At 49.7% G+C, this 11537-nt stretch overlaps 1 pseudogene; it reads right to left on the bottom strand.

Annotated features, from left to right (window-relative positions):
• Positions 1-922: 922 nt before the first annotated feature.
• LOC144826153 (uncharacterized) lies at positions 923-7770 on the bottom strand (annotated as a pseudogene).
• Between the last annotated feature and the right edge of the window lie 3767 nt (positions 7771-11537).

The raw sequence follows: 11537 nt of genomic DNA, 5'->3' as shown, positions 1-11537 counted from the left end.
CACTGTATGACGTCTCGAAACTTTCCACAGGTATAATACAGCAGTGCAGCACATATGAACTAGTCATTCCGATATGGAACAAAAAGTTGTTTAAGTTGAGTAGTCTTTCCCCAAATTAAAACATACATCTTAACACATACAGTCTCTCGATGATGGAGAGGCAAATAAAAAAAATCAATCACAGCAATTGCTGTTGCGATGTTTTCATCATCCTTTGCGGTGGGACACAAATGTAAAAATGCTAAGGAGTCTTCAATACTATTTTATATTTTACAACTATCCATGCAGGCGCTCCTCTTAAAATATGTTGACACTAAATATGTCAGGATGTAGCACGTTTCTTTAACTGATTCATTGCACAATGAACGGAGGCATGTACATTCTGTTCTTGCGCTTTCATGTAAACACTGTGCATATAAATCCTTTTGATGTACAAAAGAATCGCAGCTGCCCCAAAATGCAAACCTCTGTACATTAATAGGCCAAGCACAGTCATGTCAATGTTACAGACGATCCCACATACAAAAACAGTAGAATTCAAGAAATGTATGCCTCATGAAAAATGAAATGTGGCAACAGCCTAATTAAAACATTTTAGTCATATGTACAGAATGTACATTCCGAAAAACACCTGAACAATAAAAATGCAAGAACAGCTGTCTCACCACGAATTAAACTAAAATAGTTTGGTTTTAATGAACAATGCTTTTAAAGGAATTACAAAGGCACTTCCCTACACAAAATCTGAATTGAAAGTATGCAGGCTATGAATGTAATTACTGCAAAAAAATCGACTTTATGTGGAAGAGCAAGGATGGAATTATGAAGGTCACAATCAAAAACCTGTGGGATTTAATGTGATCCATTAATGAGCAGTCAGAACCTCGTCTTTGTGTCTATGCTGCTTTTTCTGGCTTCCTCTTTACAGACTTCGACTCCTATTGCGATCATGCTTATTTGAATGGTCCTTGCCATCACTGTAATCCCGTTTGTGACACCGATCCTTGCTTCACTTCACTTATGAGGCCTTTCTTTGCTCTCACTATGTTCTCGTTTCCGGTGCTTTTCAATAGTGTCATTTCTGCCCCTACTTCATCTCCTACTATGCTTAGACCTCTCTGTATTGCCATTTTTATGCTTACTTGATTTTTCTTTGCTTCTACGTCTACTAGCATGCTTACTTGGGCTTCTGCTCTTAGGCTTTTTAGGTCTTGCCTTGCGCCAGCGCATGCGCTGCTTGCCCTGTCTCAGCGAGACTTAAAGTAATCTATATGATGGGTAAAATGTAATGTTATTTGTCTTTTTGCTTGCTATTGCCTCAGCTGTGTTAGTGTTGTTGGTATCGCCTTTCCTGTTGGCTGTTGGTGAAATCCTAACTTCCTTGTAGTCCAGATACAGCGTTGCCTAACTACGGTGTTATTTCACTCTGCTTGCACTTTTTTCAGTGCCAGCTATTTCAGGGCCATCTGTTTTGCAAGCTGTAGTCTTCCTTTGTAATTGGAGACTTTCCAGCATGCTGGCTATTTATTGCCTGGTAGGAGCAGCAACGGGCACGAAGTCTTTGCGCACAGCTGCCTTTCAATTCCAGTTTCCCTGCCTTCAGCTTTGCTCACATGTAGTGTGCTTCTTCTAGTGTCCCTGGGGCAGAAGCAGGGACCGACTACAGTGCTCCAGTATGAATATGCACTATAAGGTCCCCCCGGGGCACAAGCAGGCATCCACTCCTGCTTGTTCACTATTACTAACTGTAATTGCGTTTGTCCTACATCCAAATCATTTTTGATACGCTGATAGAAATGATGTCTTGAACACATACGTAACTCAATTGAGTCTCCTTGTTTTCTTTTGGATAATACTGTATAGATATCCTATTTAATCGTCTATGAATAATACCAGTTGGGATATTGTTATTTGTATATATGTTCACTATTGCATGCGTCTGCATGTGGGGTGCATTTACTAGTATTAGGTCATGTTTAACTGAATATTTTGTTGATATTGTCGTTTTACTATACACTTGTTTACTTTCTAAGCAGCCCGAGACAATGGCAGCGGTCCCCAAAGTTTTATTCATGAATAAACACCTTGTTGTGCTCTGAATATTTTGAACATGCGGCTCTCGTCAGCGTAAGCGCTATATCTTTGGCGAGGATAGCGCTGCATAAGTTCTCTACCTCACGTTGAGTACCTCGGGCTGCTAAAACAGCATAAACTCTCTAGCTATGTTTATTTATCATTAACTTTTATATAGCTCAGACTGTGCTGTCATCAATGTCAAAGCGCTTTCCATACATTGAGGTATATTCGCAAGGAATCACATATCAAACATTGCTGTTTCCACTAATTTTAGCAAATACAGAACAAATCAAGAGTCAGAAGGCATGGGGCTGGCATAATTACCCCATGTCACAGGGATATTGAAAGTCACCGAAAAGTTGAGGACCATTTATATGAACAGGGCTACAGGGGGGATTCCTGTAACTCTGTGCACGCCCTTGTGACATATACATCATAACATGTATGGGAATGCGTAGAAACACAGGCAGGGAGTGGGTTAAAGTTCACAGATCTTCTGAGGGTCTTGAAAGATAAGGCAGGGAGAGGGTAGGATGCCTGACTCCTTTTCTCTTCTGTTTCCCTCCCCGCTCCCGCCTCCCAGCTGCTCCGCCCACCCGCGCACTTGGCCTTAAATGGCGACCGTGCGACGCAGGTGAGTGTGACCCACTTGTGGGACACCCCCGCGCCGCACGGCCACCAGCTGCTGCGTGTGCCCCCAGTGCCTGCCTCTGTCTCAGCGCCGGCCTCGCTGCCGCCCTGAGCGATCTCCGTGGTGTTTCCCCCGTTTTTGCCTGTAATTGTGCTTGTTTTTCCTGAATTTGTGCTTGTTTTTATTTCTTCCCCAGATCGTGTGTCTCTGTATTTTTCACCCGCTTTTTGCCTGAATTTGTGCTTGTTTTCCCCAGATCGTGTGTCGCTGTCTTTTTCCCCTGTTTTCACTCAGATTTGTGCTTGTTAATTGCCGTTTATCGTCGCGCTTTGCCCCCGCTTCCCGCCACCGCCTTGAGCCCCGCCCCTTTTCTCTTCTGTTTCCCTCCCCGCTCCCGCCTCCCAGCTGCTCCGCCCACCCGCGCACTTCGCCTTAAATGGCGACCGTGCGGACGCGCAGCGGTCACGCGCAGCGGGCGCGCCGATTGTGCGCCGAAGGCGCGCCAAAGGTAAGCCCGTCTGCGCCCGTCCGCGCCTGGACCGCGCCCAGTGCCAGGACCCCTGGCCCCCACCGACGGAAGCCGACCCGACGAACCTACGGCGCCGCCGACCTCATCGCACTCAACACCGGCCACATCCCAGGATGTCACCGAGCCGCCCCGAAGCACACCCACGGACCTTTCAGCTGCAACGCCTGCAAGTTCACCTGCATCCGGACCTTCCCTGCACCCGCCAAGCCGAACTCCAGCAGCACCCACCTCAAGTGTATCCTGCTCAACACCCGCTCCGTCCACAGACACGCCGTAGAACTCTGGAACCTGCTCGACACCACCGCCCCCGACGTTGCCTTCATCACCGAGACCTGGATGAACGCCTCCTCAGCCCCAGACATCGCCATCGCCATCCCAGAAGGCTACAAGATCGTCCGGAGGGACCGAGACAACCAGACCGGAGGAGGCATCGCCATCATCCACAGAGACACCATCCGCATCACTACCAACACCGATGACACCCTCACCACCGCCGAACACCTGCACTTCCAGATCCACACCAACCCGAAGACCACCCTCAGAGGCACCCTGATCTACCGACCCCCGGGACCACGCACACGATTCAGCGAGGACATCGCCGACTTCGTCAGCCCGCACGCTCTCCCCTCCGCCGACTACATCCTCCTGGGGGACCTCAACTTCCACCTGGAGAACAACAACGACCGCAACACCATCACCCTGCTCGACAACCTCGACAACCTCGGACTCAAGCAACTGGTGACCACCCCCACCCACCTCGCCGGACACACTCTCGACGCCGTCTTCTCATCCAGCAAAGACGTCACCTTCAGCCACGCAACAGGACTCCACTGGACGGACCACAGCTGCGTCCACTTCACCTTCAGAAGAACGACGATCCACCACCTCCAGCAACAGGTTGCTCGAAGAAGCTGGAACAAGATCACAGCCGACCAGCTCACCGCCTCCCTGAGCCAGCACCCTCCCGCCAACTCAGCGAACCCCAGCCAGGCCGCCGACAACCTCACGAAATGGATCAACGACTGCGCGGACGAACTCGCCCCTCTGAGAACCCCACCCAGCAGATCCTGCAGCAGAAAAACACCATGGTTCACCGACGAACTCAAGAGCTCCAAGAAGAACTGTCGAGCCCTCGAGAAAGCCTGGAGAAGGGAGCCAACCACGGACAACATGACCACCCTCAAGCTCGCCACCCGGAAACACCACCAACTGATCCGCGCCACCAAGAAAAATGCATACAAGGACCGGCTGGACAACAACGCACACAACTGCAAGGAACTCTTCAACATCGTGAAAGAGCTCTCCAACCCCAGCGCCGGAAACAACGACATCACCCCATCGCAAGACCTCTGCAACTCCCTCGCGTCCTACTTCCACAACAAGATCACGGACATACACAACAGCTTCAACAACCAACCAACGCAAGCCACAACCGCAACGACGCCACCCACCACCACCCTCCGCACCTGGACCCCGATCAGCACCGAAGACACCATCCGCACCATGAACTCCATCCATTCCGGATCTCCGACTGACCCCTGCCCTCACCACATCTTCAACAAGGCCGACGCTGTCCTCGCACCCCACCTGCGGGACATCATCAACACCTCCTTCGACTCCGCCACCTTCCCTGAGAGCTGGAAGCACGCCGAACTCAGCGCTCTTCTCAAGAAACCTACAGCAAACCCCACCGACCTCAAGAACTACCGTCCCATCTCGCTCCTCCCGTTCCCGGCCAAAGTCATCGAGAAGACCGTCAACAAACAGCTGGCCGCCTTCCTCGAGACGAATGGATCCCTCGACCCCTCACAGTCCGGCTTCCGAGCGAACCACAGCACCGAGACCGCCCTCATCGCCGCCACCGACGACCTTCGAACCCTGATGGACAACGGAGAAACAGCGGCCCTCATCCTCCTGGACCTCTCCGCGGCTTTCGACACGGTCTGCCACCGCACCCTAGTACAGCGCCTCAGCAACATCGGAATCCAGGAGAAGGCACTGGAATGGATCACCTCCTTCCTCGACGGAAGAACACAAAGAGTCCGCCTACCACCGTACAAGTCAGAGGCCACCAAAGTCATCTGCGGCGTCCCTCAAGGATCCTCACTGAGCCCCACCCTCTTCAACGTCTACATGAGCCCCCTCGCGGCCATCGTACGCAAACACAACCTGAACATCATCTCCTACGCCGACGACACCCAGCTGATCCTCTCCCTGACCAACGACCCCGACACCGCCAGAGCCAACCTGCACGAAGGGATGAGAGACGTAGCCGAATGGATGACGACCAGCCGCCTGAAACTGAACTCAGACAAGACGGAGGTCCTCATCCTGGGCTCCACGCCCTCCGCCTGGGACGACTCCTGGTGGCCCCCCGCCCTGGGCACCGCACCCAAACCGACGGACCACGCACGCAACCTGGGCTTCATACTGGACTCCTCCCTCTCCATGACCAGACAAGTCAACGCCGTCTCCTCGTCATGCTTCAACATCCTGCGCATGCTACGTAAGATCTTCCGGTGGATCCCCACCGAGACGAGGAAGACGGTCACCCAGGCCCTCGTCACCAGCCGACTGGACTACGGCAACGCCCTCTACGCCGGAACCACCGCCAAACTCCAGAAGAGACTCCAGCGGATCCAGAACGCCTCGGCGAGACTCATCCTCGACATCCCCCGTCGCAGCCACATCTCCGGACACCTGAGAGATCTGCACTGGCTCCCGGTCAACAAGAGAATCACCTTCCGGCTCCTCACCCACGCGCACAAAGCCCTACACGACCAAGGCCCGAGCTACCTCAACAACCGGATCAACTTCTACACTCCCAAGCGCCTCCTCAGATCAACCAACCACGCCCTCGCCGCCGTCCCCCGCATCCGAAGAGCGACAACAGGAGGAAGATCCTTCTCCTACCTGGCCGCCAAGACCTGGAACTCACTTCCGACCAATCTGCGCCTGACCCAAGACCACCTCTCCTTCAGGAAGAAGCTCAAGACCTGGCTGTTCGAGCAGTAGCGGCACCCCCCCCCCCTCCCAGCGCCTTGAGACCCTACGGGTGAGTAGTGCGCTCTACAAATGACCTGATTGATTGATTGATTGATTTGTTATTAATGCTCTTGTTATTACAATTGTTTGATGTTGTCGGGTCTCCTGATAACAATATCACGGGGAAGGGCCACTAATGGCTGTTAAAGGCCCTCTAACCTATCATTCCAGTGTTTTTATTTCTGTTTCTTCAAGCTTAATTGACAACCTCACGCGCTTTCACTTTCCAAGCAGCTCCGGACATTGGCGCCTGCTTCTTTGAACTAAAATAGGTCTTACACTTACTAGAGTTTGAGCTATTGGCATTGTAAATAACAATACGTTTTATTTATGTGTTCATTATCAAAACAAATAAATAAAAGGAATTATCGTTTACAATGCCAATAGATTAAACTCTCACAAATGCGAGACCTATTGCATTGCAAATGCTTGTTATCTCTACTTCTACTCCAACTGTGTCTTTTTTCTCTTCTTGTATCTTTGTTGTCATCTCAATGCTTCCTGTCATCTTTCTCCTCTTTATGTCGTCTCTCTTCACTTTTCTTCTCTTTTGACCTTTCATGCGTAACGTAAACGTAATTGTGTAGGTGGTCAGCAGAGTCAAAAGCGCCAGGATACCCTCTGGGTGACAGTTCGCGCTATATAAGTGCATAATACATACATACATACATGCTCTCTAGATTTTTAGGTAGCTCTGTCTCGCTCGTTTCCCTTTTCATAATCGTGGTCTCTATGCCTGCTTCTTTCATTTTCCTTCTCCTTATCACTGCAACCAAACTTTCGTTCATGACTACGACTGCGACTTCTGTGTCTCTCTCGGCTTCGGCTTCACCTGTGGTCCAAACCACGTTCAGCACTTCGAGAGTTCGGCTTATCTTTCGATTCACGTTCTGCCCACTGCCGTTCTCGCTCTCATTCTAGTTCTTTATCAAAGCTAGTGGACCATCCCATGTCCTTCACGATGGTGACTCCTAGTTCTTGATTTTCTTGGAGACCTCGTAGGACTTAAAGACCTTTTCGGAGACCTTGAACGTCTTCGTTCTGTATGTCGCTCAGTTTCTTCTGCTTCTTTGCCCTCCTTGATTTGTTTAGGTTTTGTGTTTACAAGCTGGTCAATCTGTTTTTGAACAGCAACAGGGCTTCTTGGGAACAAGGTGGAAAACCACTCAAGTTTTGTGAGAAAAGAGCGAAGCATTACCCCAATAGTCATAATACAGCCTCCATCATCCTTCACATCTAGTTCCTCTTCATCATCAAGGAAGTCTACATACCAATCCCATAAATCTGTAGGTGGCTGTGTATACCGTATATTCATAAATCCTAGAGCTCTAATATAGGGAGAATAGGTATGCGTGATAAGGCCCATCACTTGCTTGTGTGTGAGTTTTAAAGTGAAAAGCTTGTATAATAGGCAAAAAGCAGTTGAGACAATCCCTCCAGTTCCGACACCACGCACCCCTCCGCACATCCCTTTCTAGCCTTCTGTTTACATGCTCCCCTTTTCCCAGGATTCTACATGTATAACCTTGAAATAAATCTCATACACTACCTCATGGTAGGTCCTCAGTTCGTAGCGTTGCACCTTGAAGTATGGCGAAGAGAGGATGTTGGTGAGGATCATGGAATTCAGATTCATGATCTTCTCATTGCCCCATAAAGGCAACACGTTGCTTGGCTTCCCGGGGGGCTTGTTACCGCACGGCTGTAGGCCGACCCCCAGGCTGCTGTTCTACATCTTTGGTGGAGGGAGCGTTTCCGGCCATTTCACACCCAAGAATCGTCAGTTTGTTGGCTGCCATTAATCCGTGGGCCAAGGCCTAGGTTGGGATGCTGCGGCCTCCCAATCAGTTTCTGAGGAGGCAGGCCACGAACAACCGCGCAGAGTGAAAGTGCAGGCCTCGATGTGGGTACTTCTGCAGCACAGAAATCGAAGGTCGCGAAGTGCGCTGCAGGTGCGGATTGCTTGGGAAAACAAGGTGATCATTAACGGCGCTTCACATAATCCACAAAGCAATTTGACAGAATTATTGGTACGTCCTGGGACCAGTTTCAGGGCATCAACCTTCATCAGCCAGGCTAGCTTGAATTCAGTGGTGTAGTGAGCACGGGACCCACGTCTGGACCTACCCTTCCCACTTAAGACGATGTTAGAACTGGGGGTCTCTAGTTGGCAATGGTATACACCTTTGACCAAATAAGGACCCTTGCTTCTAAGTCTGGGAAAGGGGAATGACACTACTAGATAACCCCTCATTATCCCCTTGGTAGCTTGGCATGAGCAGACAGGCTTATCTCAGAGGCAGTGTGTTAAGCATTTGTGAACACACACAGTAATACAGTGAAAACACTACAGATGGACACTGCACACGTTTTATAAAAATAGGTATTCTTTATATAGACTTAACACAAGACCACAAACGACAGAAATCCACAATACTGTACTCAAAATAGACTTAAAGATGGTAGAAGTAACTTAGTTCAAGTTGGTGATAAATGCGACAAGTTTCTCACAAAAGTACTTGGATGCGTAACTCAAAACAAACAAAAGGTACGCAGGGGTGTAGATGTTTTGGTTCCTTGCTTCGGGGGAGACGATGCGTCACGCCTCACTGTTTGCGCAGAGTAGGGGATGTGTCTTGGTCCTTACCGGTGAGAAGGTGATGCGTTGATTCTCATAATGTGGTCCAGTTACGATGTGGCAAGATGGGGCCCGATAAGATGGAGCCCGTGATGCAACGACGTGAAGATGATGTGTGCACGCCCGACGGCCGTGCGGCGAACTCTGTAACTTTGGAGCCGAGACAGGCCCTGCAACATGTTTCTCTGGTGATGCGACAGCGACCTCTGCGGCGGCAACACACTTCTCCATGGATGCGTTGGATAACAGCTTTGATGAAGGTACGCTTCTCTGGTGATGCAGCAGCGACCTCTACGGCGGCGACACACTTCTCCAGCGATGCGACGGCAACAGCTGCGTCAGTGACAAGCTTCTTCTCGTTGAGTCGCACTTCCAGCTCCCAGTGACTTAAATGCTTCTGCAGACAGAATTCCCAGCAAGGAAATTCAGAGGGGAGCTGGTGGTGAAGTCTTTTGTCCCTGAGACTTCAGCAGGAGGCAAGCACATGTTCAAGCCCTTGGAGTAATATTCTGCAAGATGATGAAAGTTCTTTAGAAGTCCCTTTTCCTCTCCCTGGCACTGAAGACACCACTGTAGGCTAACCCAGTAACACAGCACACTGGCAGGGGGGCATTCCAACTCCTACAGCTTCCTTGGTTCTTCTCCTTGGCAGAGGTTTGTCTTGTTGTTCCAGAAGTGATCTAAAGTCTTGGGGTCTGTATCCCCATATTTATACTGCTAAATTCTTTGTCATCTGAAGGCAGAGTGCCTAGTCCAAACTAGTTCTGTGCAATCCTGGAGCACTTTGTTTACATGGCTCCTTCTTTCCTTTGCCCTGGGCACAAACGGTGCACATACTAGGGTCTGACATATAAATCAAATACCCAATCATGGAGTCACTAATCAATACATCAGTTCAACAAAGGGAGCACTTGCACTGTGGCACTGAATAGCAGTGGCACAGTGCCTAAAGCATCTAAACCCGCAAAACATATCAAAAACAGAGGAGGTAATCAGAAAAAATGATAGGGAGACTCACACCAAGGGTACCAGGTCTAACAGACGACATACGCAAAAGAAACAATTGATGGATGGAATGCTTGACAATGCAAACATTCAACCCCAGTCACAAGGATCTGGGTTTAATCTATCATTCTTTTGCTCACCACACCATCCCAGTTTGGACCCAGCCATATGCAAATCAGTCTCGACCCTGTTCCTTATGGGAACAGTCCAGCCTGAACTACCAACCCATGTCCTCCCTGGACCAGAAACAAGCACCCTGGCACCGGTTTCTGGGCTTCACCCTTCATCAGCTAGGCTAGCTTGAATCCAGTGGTGTAGTGAGCACGGGACCCACGCCTGGGCATACCCATCCCATTTAGGGCGACATATGCAAAAGAAACAATTGATGGACAGAATGCTGGACAATGCAAACATTTACCGCATTCACAAGGATCAGTTTTTAATCCATCATTCTTTTGCTCATCACACCTCCCCAGTTTGGACCCAGTCATATGCAAATTAGTCTTGACTCTGTTCCTTGTGGGAACAGGCCAGCCTGAACTGCCAAGCCAGGTCCTCCCTGGACCGGAAACAAGCATACAAGGACCAGTTTCAGGGCATCACCCTTCATCAGCCAGGTTAGATTGTATGTAGTGGTGTAGTGAGCACAGGACCCAAGTCTGGGCATACCCTTCCCACTTAGGGCAAAATATGCAAAAGAAACAATTGATGGATGGAATGCTGGACAATGCTAACATTCACCCCCAGTCACAAGGAACTGGGTTTAATCCATCATTCTTTTGCTCACCACACCACCCAAGTTTGGACCCAGCCATATGGAAATCAGTCTGAACCCTATTCCTTATGGGAACAGTCCAGCCTGAACTGCCAAGCCAGGTCCTCCCTGGACCCGAAACAAGCATACTGGGACCTGTTTAAGGGTATCACCCTTCATTAGCAAAGCTAGCTTGAATCCAGTGGTGTAGTGAGCACAGGACTCACATCTGGGCATACCCTTCCCTCTTAGGGCGCCATATGCAACAGAAAGAATCGATGGACGGAATGCTGTACAATGCAAACATTCTGCCCCAGTCACAAGAATCTGGTTTGAATCCATCATTCTTTTGCTCACCACACCGCACTTCATCAGTAAGACTAGCTTATACCCAATGGTGTAGTGAGCACGGGACCCACGCCTGGGCACACCCATCCCACTTAATGAGACATATGCAAAAGAAACAATTGATGGACGTAATGCTGGACAATGCTAACATTCACCCCCAGTCACAAGGATCTGGGTTTAATTCATCATTCTTTTGCTCACCACACCACCCCAGTTTGGACCCAGCCATATGGAAATCAGTCTTAACCCTGTTCTTTATGGGAACAGTCCAACCTGAATTGCCAAGCCAGGTCCTCCCTGGACTGGAAACAAGCATCCTGGGACCGGGTTCAGGGCATCACCCTTCATCAGCCAGACTAGCTTATATGCAGTGGTGCAGTGAGCATGGGACCCACTCCTGGGCATACCCCTCCCACTTATGGAGACATATGCAAAAGAAACAATTGATAGACAGAATGCTGGACAATGCAAACATTTACCGCATTCACAAGGATCAGTTTTTAATCCATCA

This window comes from Lissotriton helveticus, chromosome 3_2 (assembly GCF_964261635.1).
Source record: "Lissotriton helveticus chromosome 3_2, aLisHel1.1, whole genome shotgun sequence".
NCBI classification, from domain to species: Eukaryota; Metazoa; Chordata; class Amphibia; order Caudata; family Salamandridae; genus Lissotriton; species Lissotriton helveticus.
Note: the sequence above shows the minus strand (reverse complement) of the source record. Positions and strands in the feature narration are given on the sequence as shown.